The following is a 15,349-nucleotide window of genomic DNA, read 5'->3' on the forward strand; positions in this document are numbered from 1 at the left end:
GTTAGCCAAAGGGTGCTTGACATGTTTTAGCATTTGAATGTGTTCTTTGTTTGTGCTGCAAACAGGCAATAAAGGAAAAAAAGGGGTATAGCTCCGAGGTAGAGCGCTCGCTTTGCATGCGAGAAGCCCCGGGTTCGATCCCCGGTACCCCACGTCGGCTGAATTACTTTTGCTTTTTTGTACAATAGTGAAAACGATGAACTAATTATTTCGTACTGCACTGAAGGAATCGCCTTCCGTGTACTGACTTCTTCCGCCGCCTTAGCGCTTCAAGCCATAATGCACGTGATTAGATCAAACTGCTCAATTTTTGATACGACTCCATTAAAATATTACATGAAGTACGTAATATTCCCGTTTAAACATTACGGTCGATCTACGGCAGGCGGGTAAACCGCCTCCGTAATTCCGTTCTGTCTAGTTCGAGTAGGGTTGGGAGGTTGGTGAGTGCAATGGCCGTCATCCTGAGCGCTAGTTTTTCAGAAACTTGCCAGGAAGGGGGGCCCAAGTTGCACTTGAGTGCCCTTTCGGAAGGTCGAGCGGCGTCTCCTTTATAGGCATTCGACGTGGTTATCGGCGCACCTGTATGAGCGCTCATACCTGTGTAACTGTGATGGGCACCACTCTACCGTGTAGCCATGGCGGTTAATATTGAAGGAACGCTACGTGTAGCTACGTTAAATGTACGAGGGCTCAGTGCAAGAAGACGGCAATGTCAGCTAAGTCGTCTCGTCTTGGATAATGACTTACATATAGTGGGAATCCAAGAAACGAAAATTGAGAGCCAAGAGCTAACCGACAGAATGGTGTCCAATTTTAGAGCTCCCTTTGACGTGGGCGTTTGTCACGCGGTTGGTGGATGAGGCGGCTGCGCTATATTCCTAAGAAATAATTTTGGCATTTGTGTGCAGTCAGTGTTTTCGTGTGAAACTGGGCGCCTCTTAGTGGCTGATTTTTGTTTTGTGGATGAGGATTACCGTGCTATTTGTATCTATGCGCCGAATATTGAAACGGACCGTCGATCCTTCTTTGAGCGTCTTGAAGCGTACGTAAACTGTTCCAAGGTCGTAATACTGCTGGGTGATTTTAACTGTGTTTGCCATGCTGAAGACCGAGCAAAATGTTCACGCGTTCGTGATAAGAGTGCCGAATTTCTAAACGCAGTGGTGCATGATTATGACCTGGAAGATGTGGGTAGTGTTTTTGCCAGCGGTACTCGCCCACGGTTTACCCACTTCCAGCGTGATAGCCACGCTCGATTAGATAGATTATACGTGTCAGCCGAACTGGTGCCCTTATGTTGTGAATATGATGTGCAAGCTGTAGCATACAGTGATCACTGCTTGGTAACTGCCACGTTCGGGAAAGGACAGAGCAAATGGCCCTTTTACTGGGATCTCTGGAAAATGAATGCGCAGTTGTTACATGACGATGTTTTTGTCGATGCCGTAGTAAAGGAACTAGAAAACCTGACTTCAGCCAAGCCATTAAGCTTTGCCATTCAACGGGAAGAATTTAAACACAAAGTCAAAACATTGGCCATTCAAAGAAGCAGTGTCATTAGACACAAGTAGAAACAAGCAGAAAGAAATCTTCGTCAGCAACTGCAATTTTTTATCAGCATGGAAAGTGTTGAGCCTGGTGTGTATGTTCACGAATTAAAGAAAGTGAAAACTGAACTAGAAAGGATAGATACAGAAAAATACAAAGCAGCACTTGTGAGATCAAGGTCTGAGAAGTTGTGGGCGGGAGAAATTCCAACGAAACGAGCCTTGTCAGACGAGAAAAGGTACGCATGTCGGAAGGAAATCCGCCAGCTAGCTAAAGGCAATCACATTACGTGCGACAAAAATAACCTCAAGCAAGGGATCGCCGATCACTTTAAAGCATTTTAGGTCATCCGCGGGACCTTAAAGTCCCGCGCACGACCAAAGCGAGCATTAAGGAGGCAACGACTGTCGTTGAAAAGTTTTGTGATTCAACTGCAGCGCAGATAAACTGGGATAAGAGTTACGGCTTCTGGCATGGTAGTTACGGCTTCCGGAGACCTTTTATCGACTGAAGTGGTCGACGTTACCAACGCAATACTTGGGTGTGCCTCTCGGAAATTACCGTGAACCTGAATCGTACTGGCTCGATCAAGTTTCGAAAGCAAAGGAAAAGGCTGACGGGTGGAGAGGAAAGCAATTGTCAATGTTTTCTAGAGCCACTGTCTGCAACCTCTTCTTAGTGTCTAAGATATGGTACGTTATGAATGTGTTGTGTGCTGCGAGGGTAAGCGTACAAAAAATTCACCGAGTTTTTGCTATTTGCATTTGGGCGTCTACCTGGGAGAGGATGAGTCGAACGAACTTGTTCCTCCCTGTCAAGAAAGGTGGGCTTGGTCTAGCTCATTTGTTTCTGCGACAAGTCGTGTCACGTTTTGTGTTTACGTGATCAAAACGATCCTTTTCTCCGAACGGTAATACAGGTACGGTTGTGTAGACAAATACGAGGATTCATTGTTTCGACTGTTCACAACATTGCAGGAGCCGTGACTGGTTACCTGCGTGAAGTGGTATGTTCATATCGGATGTTGAATGTACTTTTTCCACAGCAATACCTGTCAACTGTTACAAGGAAAAAACTATACAGAGATCTCGTGGACACGATGTTCCCTGCACCTTTGTACCGTCTTCCACACCGTGGAGGCCCAGGAAAAGACGTCCTAAAGAGAGTGAAAAAAATGCCGATACGGCAGTCAGGTAAATCTTTCTTCTTCAAATTACACACAAACACACTTCCCGTTATGACCTGGCTTCATGAAAAGGGTATATTCATCCCCTGGACCACCGACTGCTTATTATGTAAAAAACCGGAAACCATAGAACATGCATTCATAGACTGCTGGGACGCCATCTTTCACTGGGATGTTCTGCAGAGAACATTGAAAAAACACTTACCCCTAGACACATATGGAATACGCTTCTTACCGATTGATAACACCGAGGATGTCCCGTATGACCTTATTATGGTCCTGAGCCTCCACGCAATGTGGAAAACTAGACTGCAATTCCAAAACGGAGACATTGTTGTTCGACCGGTTCGGGAAAATTTCATTGAGAGTGTCATGTGTGTGAGAGATGATTTCAAAGCGCTGCCTGATCCACCACAATGGATCTCTGTATTTGATGAATTAGCGTTGTTGAAAAGATTTTAGTACCGTGTTGACAAAGTGTGGCTCACACGTTTTATCCTTTGTAAACCATGATTTAGAACGTCGAAGTCGGCAATAAAGAAAAAAAACTAAAGCTCAGAGGTAGCGCGCTCGCTTTGCATGCGGGAAGCCCCGGGTTTGATCCCCGGTACCTCCACGTTGGCTGAATTACTTTTGCTTTTTTGTACAATACTGAAAACGATGCACTAATTATTTCGCACTGCGCACATAACAGCACGCAATGCGCACTGAAGGAATCGGCTTCCGTGTACTGACTTCCTCCGCCGCCACATAGTATTAAGTGTTGGCCTTAGCGCTTGAAGCCATAATGCACGTGATTAGATCAAAATGCTCAATTTTTTATACGATGCAATTAAAATATTACATTAGGTGCGTAATATTCCCGTTTAAACGCAATTCGGGGCTATAGCTCAGAAGGGATTCCACTTCCGGGAGCCGAGGCGAACGGACGTGCTATCATGTGCTCCGAAGGAACGGTATCAGCGGCCCATCTTGGCCGCAGAAACAGGAATGTTGAAGAAGACAACCAGTATTACCAAGGGATGCTGCCCCATCTGCCGAAAGGTCGGATTGTTTTTAATACTGTTTTTTTGCATGGCGATATCCGTGCTCGGCCGTACAGAGTTGAGGACTACCGTGACGCCCTGGCCAGCTTGAAAGTGCTCTCCGAGGTTGTCGCCTTGGGAGCTTTCCAAATGAACCTCGTGTGGGCCGTAACAATGAAGAGCTCGGAAGCCGTCAACAACTGCTAACAGCTGCAGCAATTACTGTCAAGGGCCGGCGATGCCTGGTGGTCGATCCCAACAACCAAGACCTACGTCTTAATATGCACTGAGTCCTCCATAACGTCAGCGATGAAGATGTACGCGAGGCATGAGCGCCGAACGGCGAGGTTACGCAAGTTTCACGAGAGCGCGCGCTCAGGGCGTGACAGACAAGGGCTCCACTACGCGTCTGGTGAATCTCAAGTTGAAGCCTGGTGTGAAAAGTGATGATATCCCGCACCAGTTGCGTGTCACCGGAGAGCCTGCTTTATTAGTGGTGCCTGGAAGGCCACCGCTTTGTTTGCGCTGCCAGGGAAAATGCCACGTTCGCAGAGAGTGCCGGGTGCCACGATGCTCGCGCTGCAAACGTTTCGGTCATGACGAAAGTCAGTGTGCGCCTACATACGCGAATGTCACAGGGCCCGTAAAGAGTACTGACTCTTCTGAGCTCGTCATGGACGAGGCGGAAGCTGAGGAAGCGGCGGCAGTAGAAAGCGCGAAGTTAGAACCACAACCAACGCCCCCGGCCACGGTCCCCGCCCCCTTGCAGCGGGCCGTTACTTCGTTGTCTAGCGAGCAGCAGCCACCGCAAGAAAGGCAGCCTGACCTGTCAAAGGACGCGCTGCACCGGTCGAAAGAAGCTAAGGAAAGCTCAGCAGCAACAACGGATCCCTACGCGCCGAGTGCAATGGAGACCGACGTGACCACATCGTCGAATAAGCGGGCGCACATCGAGACGGTGAAAGTCCACGACCCGGGTGGTGGCCTGAATGCCGAGGAGCCGCCTGCGAAAGCGGCACCGGTACGACGCTCACCATTCAGGCCGAAGCCCATCGTTCCCCTGGATAAACGCGAGGCGGACAAGGCGCCGAAGTAGGCGCTGGGGTCTGCACTTCACGGGTGCCAGTACAAAATGTCGCGTAAGACTTTTAAGCGCACGGACGGCAATGAATTGTCGCGCCGGCAACCGTCCGTCGAAGAAGGTGCAGATGTGCCAGACATAACAATGCAAGGAATGGCCGACTGCAATGAAACGAATGCTGTGCGGTCATGTACAGAGGTGAGCGCTGTGCGACCCATTTGCTCCTCACATAATATGCATGGTGAAACTGAAAAGCCAATGCGAGTAGCCACACTGAATGTCAGGAGCTTAGCGGCCCGGAGAAGGCAGTACCAAGTGAGCCGCCTGTTTTTGGAAAATGACTTAGATCTAGTCGCAGTGCAAGAAACTAAAGTCGAAAGTGAGGATCAGACGGCCCGCATGGTGGAAACCTTTCGAACGCGCTACAATGTTTGCATTTGTCATGCTGTGGGTACATCTGGTGGTTGCGCGATATTCATTCGTAATAACATAGGCGTCTCGGATGTGAGCATTGTTGTCTCGGAAGCAGGACGCTTGCTTATTATAGACTTTTTATTTTCTGGTCAGCCCTGGCGAGTGATCTGTGTTTATGCACCGAATAGCGAGACTGAGCGCGTAGCCTTCTTCGAAAAAATCGAGTGTTATCTGCAGTGTTCGAAACGTATTGTTATGCTTGGTGATTTCAATTGTGTGCTGATGGCAGAGGACAGAGCTAGAGTTGTACTTTGCCGCGACAAAAGTGCAAAGGTACTAGATGCACTAATCCACGAGAATGATTTGGAGGACCTGGGCTGGCTGCTTTCAAATGGAAATCGACCCGTGTTCACGCACTTCCAGCGTGGAAGCAGTGCGCGGCTCGATAGAGTGTGCACCACGGTTGACTTTGTGAGCATGTGCACTAAGTATGAAGTAAAGCATGTCTCTTTTAGTGATCACAGTCTTGTAATGGTCACAGTTGGGGGCAAGAAAGAGAAAGCGCAATTCAATTGGCAGTTATGGAACTTTAATGTTAAACTGCTGGGTGACGAGATATTTAACGAAAAAGTAAAGAAAAAAATAGAAAGCATGGCCGGCATTGCCGCAATGTCACGTGCGGCTGAATGGGACGAATTCAAGAACGAAGCCAAACTGATAGCTAAACGAAAGGGGAACACTGCTCCGTCATAAAGAAAGAAAAAAAAACCGAGGAATTGCAATGCCAGCTTGATTTTATGATCAGCATGGAAGCCTCAAATCCCGGGATATACGGTAAAGATATCCGTGAAGTTAAGGGCGAGCTCGAGGCTATGGACGTCGAAAAGTATCGATCAGCAGTAATAAGGGCGCGAGCCGAGAAGATTTGGATGGGGGAAACTCCTAATAAGCGCGCATTGTGTGATGAAAGGAGATACGCAACACAAAATGAAATCAGAGAAATTACGTATCAGAACACTATTACCAGCGACATTAAAGAAAGTGAACGTGCATTTGTCGAGCACCATGAGAACATAATAGGCGTTAAAAGAAGTGGGAGCATTCCGCTGCACAGGATACCCTTGATTTAATGCCACGGTTAGATGGTGATACTCGAGCCCTTTTGGAGAAACCCATTAGCGTAGACGAAATAAAACAGGCGATAACTGAACTAACGCTGGGAAAGACACCTGGGCCAGACGGTCTCGGTGCCGCATTCTACAAAGCTTATGCCGATGAACTGGCGCCCATTTTAAACGCAGTCATCACGGAGACGTACGAAACGAAAGAAACGCCGCTCTCTTTCTGTGCTGCTCACGTGGTGCTGATTCCTAAAACTGACGACCATGCTACGCTGCTATCTGTGGGTGCGTACCGTCCGATAACGCTCACGAACACAGACCCCAAAGTTTATACGAAAGTGCTGGCAAAACGACTGCAGACCGTCATCAAATTTCTAGTCGGACCACACCAAACATGTGGCATAAAAGGTCGCTCTATCCCTACAAATGTGCATGTAGCCCGTAGTATTCTTGAGTGCTGTGACCTGTTTGGCGGGCGGGTCGCTATGTTGCAGCTGGACTTAGCAAAGGCATTTGATCGTGTGTCGCATGAAGCTCTTTTTTGTATCCTTGAACACGTTAACATAGGCACAGTTATACTCGATGGTTTAAAAATGATATACAATGACAGCATGGTAAACATCGTGCTGAATAAGACACTAACTGAGAACATTAAACTCAGATCATCAGTGAGGCAAGGTTGTCCATTGTCACCGCTGCTCATTGCAATTTATTTAGAGCCTTTCTGTCTATCTCTAATAAGTAATGAAAAAATCAATGGTTGTAAGCTTGAATCGTCCCATGTTAAAGTGCTTGCATGTGCGGATGACGTCGCAATCTTTCGTACAGATCGCCAAAGTGTACTAGAGGCGATAAGTGACGCTAAATGATATTGCAGGCAAATCGGCTGCGAGATCAGTTGGGACAAGAGTATCGGCTTTTGGCACAGAAGCTGGGACATCACACCGTCTGTCTTTGCAAATCTACAAAGGACGGTGTCTCCTTCAAAATATTTGGGTGTGCCGCTTGGGCACTACGAGAGTACCGCGCAATACTGGGAGGATGAGACGTCGTGTGTAAAAGAGAAAACCGGAGGATGGGAAGGTCGTGATTTATCAATGTTTGCAAAGGCAACTGTTTGTAACATATTTTTAATTGCCAAAGTGTGGCATGTCCTCCAATTTTTGTCGATGACCCGTGTGAATGTACAGAAAATACACAGAGTATTTGCTGTTTTTATCTGGGGTACCACTTAGGAAAGGGTCAGCCGAACCAACTTGTTTCGTCCTGTTCGAGATGGTGGTCTTGGATTATCGCATTTGTTCTTACGACAGATTGTTTCTCGTTTTGTCTTCTTACGAGATCAAAGTGATTCATTCTTGCGTACGATGATCCAGGTCCGTCTGAAAAGCGTTTTACCTGAATTTATTGTGTCTAGTGCACAGCCTGTAAACTATCGGCTTAAAGGCTACTTGCGACGGGTAGTCGACTCCCTTCGAATACTAAAAGCTTAGTTTTCCCTTCAGTACCTGAGCACAGTAACAAGAAAGAAACTTTACAAGGATTTAGTTGAAGTTATGATGCCAGGAGCCCCAGGACAAGATGTTTTAAAAAGAGTTAAAAGGATGCCTGTGAGAGCAAGCGTAAAGTCGTTCTTCTTTAAATTGCATACATCTACCCTTCCGGTCAAAACATGCATGGCCGACATAGGAATATTTGTACCATGGACGACAAACTGCGCTATGTAACAAGCCGGAGACCATTGAGCACGCCTTCATTGAATGCTGGGATGCAATATTTTATTGGGACATCATGCAAAGAACTCTTAAAAAGGAACTGCCGATAACAGCACAGGGTATACGTTTCCTGCCTGTAGACAGCCATCAGGGCTTTCCGTACGACATGATAATGCTCCTGGGCCTCCATAGTCTTTGGAAGAGAAGGATGGCGGTAACGCACGCTGATGTGTATGTGCGCTCAGCAGGAGAAAATTTTGTTGAGAGCATTATTTTCATACGTGAGATATATCGTGTACAGGCAGATCCGCCTGACTGGTCGGGTATTCTTGATGAATTGGTGAATTTCAAGAAATTTTTGCTTCTCACGTTGGTCCAAGAAGGCCAACGTGTTATTATGTATGTAGGTCATTTTGTGACTAAAAAAAAAGGGGGGGGGTATAACTCAGAGGTAGAGGGCTCGCTTTGCATGCGAGAAGCCCCGGGTTCGATCCCCGGTACCTCCACGTTGGCTGAATTACTTTTGCTTTTTTTTATACAATAGTGAAATCGATGAACTAATTATTTCGCAGTGCGCACATAATAGCACGCAATGCGCACTGAAGGATTCGCCTTGCGTGTACTGACTTCCTCCGCCGCCACATAATAGTAAGTGTAGGCCTTAGCGCTTCAAGCCATAAGGCACGTGACTGGATCAAAACTTCTCAATTTGTGATACGATTCCATTAAAATGTTACACGAAGTGCGTAATATTCCCGTTCAAACGCAATTCGGGGGTATAGCTCAGAGGTAGAGCGCTCGCTTTTTGCATGCGAGAAGCCCCGGGTTCGAACCCCGGTACTTCCACGTTGGCTTAATCACTTTTGCTTTTTTAGAGAATAGTGAAATCGATGAACTAATTATTTCGCACTGCGCACATAGTAGCACGTAATGCGCACTGAAGGAATCGCCTTGCGTGTACTAACTTCCTCCGCCGCCACATAGTAATAAGTGTAGGCCTTAGCGCTTCAAGCCATAAGGCACGTGACTGGATCAAAACTTCTCAATTTTTGATACGATTCCATTAAAATACTACACGAAGTGCGTAATATTCCCGTTCAAACGCAATTCGGGGGTATAGCTCAGAGGTAGAGCGCTCGCTTTGCATGCGTGAAGCCCCGGGTTCGAACCCCGGTACCTCCACGTTGGCTGAATTACTTTTGCTTTTTTATACAATAGTGAAATCGATGAACTAATTATTTCGTACTGCGCACATAATAGCACGCAATGCAAACTGAAGGAATCGCCTTCCGTGTACTGACTTCCTCCGCCGCCACATAGTAATAAGTGTAGGCCTTAGCGCTTCAAGCAATAATGCACGTGACTGGATCAAAACTTCTCAATTTTTGATACGATTCGATTAAAATGTTAGACGAAGTGCGTAATATTCCCGTTCAAACGTAATTCGGGGGTATAGCTCAGAGGTAGAGCGCTCGCTTTGCATGCGAGAAGCCCCGCGTTCGAACCCTGGTACCTCGACGTTGGCTGAATTACTTTTGCTTTTTTTATACAATAGTAAAATCGATGAACTAATTATTTCGCACTGCGCACATAATAGCACGCAATGCGCACTGAAGGAATCGCCTTCCGTGTACTGACTTCCTGCGCCGCCACATAGTAATAAGTGTAGGCCTTAGCGCTTCAAGCCATAATGCACGTGACTGGATCAAAACTTCTCAAGTTTTGATACGATTCCATTAAAATACTACACGAAGTGCGTAATATTCCCACGCAATTCGGGGTATAGCTCAGACCATTCTGCTTCCGGCAGCCGAGCTGATCGGATCGTTGAATCATGGCCTCAAGCGGGGCGGCGACAGCGGTCACTTTGGGCCGCGGAAACAGGTTCAGCAACGACGACGAAAGGGACTACCAGTTTATTTTGCCCCAACTGCCAAAAGGACGAATTGTTCTCAACACCGTCTTTTTACACGGTGATGTAAGAGCGAGGCGGTACAAGGTCGAGGATTTTCGGGATGCGCTTACGCCCACAAGCCTGCTGCCGGAAGTTGTGTACCTCGGGGCCTACCAGGTCAATCACGTCTGGGCCGTGACCCTCAGTGACGCAGCTGCAACAAAACGCCTGCTGGCCCTGAAAGAGCTTCAGGTGAAAGGGCGTCGATGTGTCATCGTCGACCCGTAGGACCAGCAGGTGAAACTCCGGCTTCACTGGCTGCTGTACGGCGTTTCCGACGAGGACGTCCGGGCGGCATTCACAACCTTCGGCAAGGTAGAAGAGGTGAGCAGGGAGCGTTGGCGCGTCCAAGGCATGGGAGACAAGACCTCAACCACCCGGACCGTGCTACTGAAGCTGAGAAGCGGCATTAAAGTGGAAGACCTGCCTCACCAGGTCCGCGTCGGCGGAGAGCTGGCATTGGTGGTCGTACCTGGGCGGCCCATGCAGTGCCTGCGCTGCCAAGGGACAGGACACCTACGCCGTGATTGCAAAGTCCCCCGCTGTTCGAGATGCAGACGGTTCTGCCACGTCGACGCTGACTGCGTTAAATCTTTCGCGGCCGTGACAGGACCAGCAGCGAGTGATGTTGCTGCAGAGCACGTCATGGATGCAGTCGAGACAGAGGAAGCAGCTAAGGGAGCCGGTGTGCAAGTGCCTTCATTGACGACAAATGCCACGACGGTACCGGAGGTCGCTCAAGCCAAGGTAGCCGAGGGTGCTGAGCAGGTGACTGGGCCTGCACGTGTCGAGAGGGACGAAGACCCTGTGAAGGCAGGTGCAAATGAAGGCGAACGCGAGGAGACTGAGTCAGCGATGCAACAGGGCGAGGATGCAAACGACGAGGACCGGGCGGCTAGTCTCGGTGCCACCTCCAAGCGCCCCCGTGACGAGGGCGGAGACAAGGACAGCGCGGCATCCAGCACAAGTGACGGGCCACCAGCGAAGACGCCTCTTGGGAGGCGGTCGGTCTTCAAGCCGAAGCCAAATGTTCCGCCCGAGAGAAAGCCTGGTGACAAAGCACAGCAAAAGAATAACGCCGGGAAGACGGGTGGTCCCGGAGGCGGCTAGCCGAGGGCTGGTGGTGAAAGGTAAGCACCATGCTCCGGGTCTATCTCATACTTTAGTTCATAATGGCTCCTAATCCGTCGCTCACTATTGCCACACTAAACGTGAGAGGGTTGGCGGCCAAGCGTAGGCAAAGCCAAGTCCTACGGTTGGCCGCTGACCAAGACCTAGACGTTCTAGCTGTCCAGGAGACAAAGGTTGACGGAGAGGAGGAGACCGGGAGCATGGTGCGGCGTTTCATGACTAGATATTATGCGGTCGTGAGCCATGCGGTAGGGACGTCCGCCGGTTGTGTCCTGTTTGTTAAGAAGTTGCCTGGCCTTGTTGTTAAAAATGTATTTTCATGTCAAACCGGAAGGATCGTTTTTTGTGATTTTGTTTTTCGTGAATTGGAATTCAGAGTCATGTGCATATTTGCACCGAATGCTATGGAAGAACGCGCTTCATTTTTTGCGAACCTTTTTCAGTATATTAGCACTGATAAGTGCATGGTTTTGTTGGGGGATTTCAATTGCGTTTTGTGGGCTCGGGATAGAGTCAATAATGCTGGTATTCGCGATAAAAGCAGTAGTGTGTTGACTAAGCTAATTAGTGATAATGAACTGGACGATGTCTGTGAGTGCCTGGAGGGGGAGCGGGAAGTCATGTACACACGATTCCAAGGTAGTAGTCATGCGCGGTTAGACCGCATATACGTATCGCAAGACATAATTCCAAAGTGCCATAGTTATTCGGTGGCACCAGTATCGTTTTCAGATCACTGCATTGTGAAATGTCATATAGGCACGGGGAGGAAGAAACAAGATTTTAATTGGGAACTATGGAAAATGAATGCCTTACTACTAAAAGACGAGCCATTTGTAGAGGCAGTACGTGAGGCCGTCAGGAAAGTAAGTGAAGAAAACAGTGAAACAATAGCAGAGAAATGGGAATACTTCTAACAAAACGTAAAAATGAAAGCTTTAGAAAGATCGAGCTGCTTACGATTTGAGAAGGAAATGAAAGAAAGGGGCTTACGAAAGACACTTAAGCAGCTGATAGCGCTGGAGCGCGAAGAGTCTGGGACGTATGAGCAAGATGTAGGAGCCATTAAAGAAAAAATCGAGCAGCTTGACAAGGAACGGTATCAAGGAGCGATTGTGCGAGCAAGAGCTCCTTGATACCGTTCCTTGTCAAGCTGCTTGAGCATTAGTAGCTGGAGAGACGCCCACTAAACGGGCGCTGGGACTCGAAAAAGCGCAAGCTCGACGGAATCATGTCGACAGAATTTTATGGAACGGCACAGTTGCCGACGATAGTAAGAGCATAGGCCGAGCGTTTCTAGAGTATTATCAGTCACTCTTTGCGTTTCAAGAAGTGAATATAGACGAGTTCAGAAGGGCCTTTCTATCTCGGATGCCGCGAGTGAGTGACGATACGAAACAACGATTGGAATGGAAAATAACAGAACGTGAAGTTGAAAAAGCGATTGATGATTTGAACCAAGGCAAATCAGCTGGACCGGACGGTCTGGGCGCGTGTTTATATAAAGCTTTTAAGAAACAATTGTCGCCGTTACTAACAGAGCTGTTTAATGATGCGTATGATAACGAAACTTTGCCGCCTTCTTTTGGAAAAGCTTATACCATACTCATCCCTAAGAGTTACCATGCGGAGAAACTTAGGCTAGTAACATCTTACAGGCCAATATCTTTAACCAATGTTGATTATAAGGTTTTTATGAAAGTTTTGGCTGCCAGATTTCAAAGCGTCATAAATGACATAGTGGCAGATCACCAAACGTGTGGTATCAAAGGAAGGCCCATTTTTTCGAATATTCACACGATGCGGTGCGTGCTGGAGTGCTATGACGCCACCTCGGGTGGAGTCGCGGTGCTCCAGCTGGACCTCGAGAAAGCGTTTGATTGTGTCTCTCATGATATTTTGTTTGCCATTTTGGATTACGTTAATGTTGGTTCCATCATCACTGAGGGAGTGGCGTTGGCGTACCAGAACTGCACAACATGCTTAATTGTGAATAAATCATTGGGGGCCCCCATTAACGTCATGCGTTCTGTGCGTCAGGGCTGCCCTCTCAGTCCTCTTTTGTTTGACATTTACATAGAAACTATGTGTTTGGCAATAACTGAGAATGAGCAAATACGCGGGTATAGCTTGGCAGCCACACAAATCAAGCTCTTGGCATATGCAGATGACATCGCGGTGTGTTGTACAAGCAAAGAAAGTGTGACGGAAACAATAAGGGTAGTGAAAAATTTTTGTGATGTGACGGGCAGTAGAATGAACTGGGGAAAGTCCCTCGGTTTGTGGCACGGAGAGTGGTCTTCGGCCCCGGACCATTTTGCAAATGTGAGCTGGATAAAATCCCAGACCAAGTACTTAGGTGTCCCCATGGGCAGTTACAAAAATAGCGACGAATACTGGACGAACCAAGCAAAAGAAACAAGAGAAAAAGCAGACAGGTGGAAAGGCATCAACCTGTCGATTTTCAAAAAAGCAACTGTGTGTAACATGTTTTTTATTACGAAGTTGTGGTACGTCATGCAAACGTTGTACTGTTCAAGGGTAAACGTGCAAAGGTTGCACAGAGTGTTCGCGGTTTTTATCTGGGGCTCTACCTGGGAAAGGAGTAGCCGAACCAATCTGTTCCGGCACGTGAAGAAAGGGGTGCTGGGCTTGGCGCATCTTTTTGTACGCCAGCTTGTGAACAGGTTTTTGTTTTTTCGGGATGTGCGTGATCCGTTTCTGCGCACTGTATGCCAACTCTGGCTGAGAGGTGCTTTGCCGGCACTTATTGTTAGTACAGATAGTATGCCCGGAACGCTTCGTGGCTATCTTAAAGAAGTTGCAGATAGTGTGCGCTTTCTTTCTGTGCGTTTTTATTTTGAGTATGTATGTAACGTTAAAAGGAAAACATTGTATAAAGATATTTGCGATATTGTATTTCCAGTGCCATTGTACAGAGCGCTATACAGTGGAAGATCAGGACTAGATGCCCTTAAGCGAGTGAAAAATATGGAGGTGCCTACTGGGGTAAAGACATTCTTTTTTAATTTACACACAGGAACACTCTCAGTGAAGACATTCATGGAAGAACGTGGCTTTCTTGTACCCTAGGGCTCGCACTGCTTGATTTGCAAGCAACCAGAAACAATAGACCATGTCTTTTTGCATTGCTGGGCCGGAGTGTTCTTCTGGGGTGTCCTACAAAGAACAATGAAGAAGGAGTTACCGTTAAATCCGCATGGCATCAGGTACTTAGCGGTAACGAATGACGACGGGGTTCCCTTCGACCTAATAATGTTCAAGGGCCTTCATAGTTTATGGCGTGCAAGGATGTCTGGGTACTACTGCGACCCGGCCCCGCAGGGGCGTCTGCGCAAGCAGGCGTTTGGTGTGTTGCGACACCACGTACCCGAGCACACGAGGGTTGGACCCTCCCGCGTGTAGCCGTGCGCGGCTTAGCCGTGTCCGGGGAAAGGGGGATCCTGGGGGTTGAGCCGATGCCGGGTGTTTGGACCATTAAGGCCCCCCGGCGGAGGCAACACGCCTCTTTGGCCTCTGCTTCACGTAGACGGCACCCCCGGACTGACCCACCCGGGGGAAATCGGTAGTCGCCTTTTCCTGTCCTCCTCTCCAATCTTCGTCTTTCTCTCTCGTCTTTTTCATCTTTCCTGTCTTCTCATCACTTCTCCTCACTTCCTAGTTTCTCGGCGGCAAGGGTTAACCTTGTGTAGCTAGCCAGCCTTGGTTAAGCTGTATTTGGTTATAGCAGCGATGTACGGCTGGCGTTGGCAGGGTTTCTATAGCAAGAGCTCCTGTCACGTCCCCCTGTTGGGCTCCATGGTGGGTGATCGGCATCGCGGCCGAAAACCCAACTGTACTTATGGAAAACGCTTTTCCTAAACTGCCTGATCGCCCTCAGAAACGAGGGCGCACCGAAGAAGTGTTTAAGTTTTTCGGACGCCAAGTCCACAATTTTCCTCGTTTTCATGTAATCCACGCAGAAAAACCAGCTAAACAAGTACGAACAATCTCCCCATTTCTAGTATCTAAGTCCCTCACCGAAGTTTTTGGCCCAGGATATAAGGTGTCGAGGATGGCTAGCGGTGACCTCCTCCTGGAGCTCCGCGACCAGAAGCAATTTGAGAAGCTGCCACAGCTAGTATCATTTGGGGAGACCCAAGTAGTAGTA

At 48.1% G+C, this 15,349-nt stretch overlaps 3 non-coding genes across 3 annotated transcripts; all 3 read left to right on the forward strand.

Moving 5' to 3' along the window:
• Window positions 1-8,527: 8,527 nt before the first annotated feature.
• Window positions 8,528-8,599, forward strand: TRNAA-UGC (transfer RNA alanine (anticodon UGC)). Its single transcript has one exon. It is a non-coding gene; the product is annotated as a tRNA-Ala (tRNA).
• Window positions 8,600-8,865: 266 nt separating this feature from the next.
• TRNAK-UUU (transfer RNA lysine (anticodon UUU)) lies at window positions 8,866-8,939 on the forward strand. Its single transcript has one exon. It is a non-coding gene; the product is annotated as a tRNA-Lys (tRNA).
• A 264-nt stretch (window positions 8,940-9,203) lies between these two features.
• On the forward strand, window positions 9,204-9,275 carry TRNAA-UGC (transfer RNA alanine (anticodon UGC)). The gene has a single exon. It is a non-coding gene; the product is annotated as a tRNA-Ala (tRNA).
• Window positions 9,276-15,349: the final 6,074 nt, after the last annotated feature.

Source organism: Dermacentor variabilis, chromosome 3 (assembly GCF_050947875.1).
Source record: "Dermacentor variabilis isolate Ectoservices chromosome 3, ASM5094787v1, whole genome shotgun sequence".
Classification (NCBI taxonomy): Eukaryota; Metazoa; Arthropoda; class Arachnida; order Ixodida; family Ixodidae; genus Dermacentor; species Dermacentor variabilis.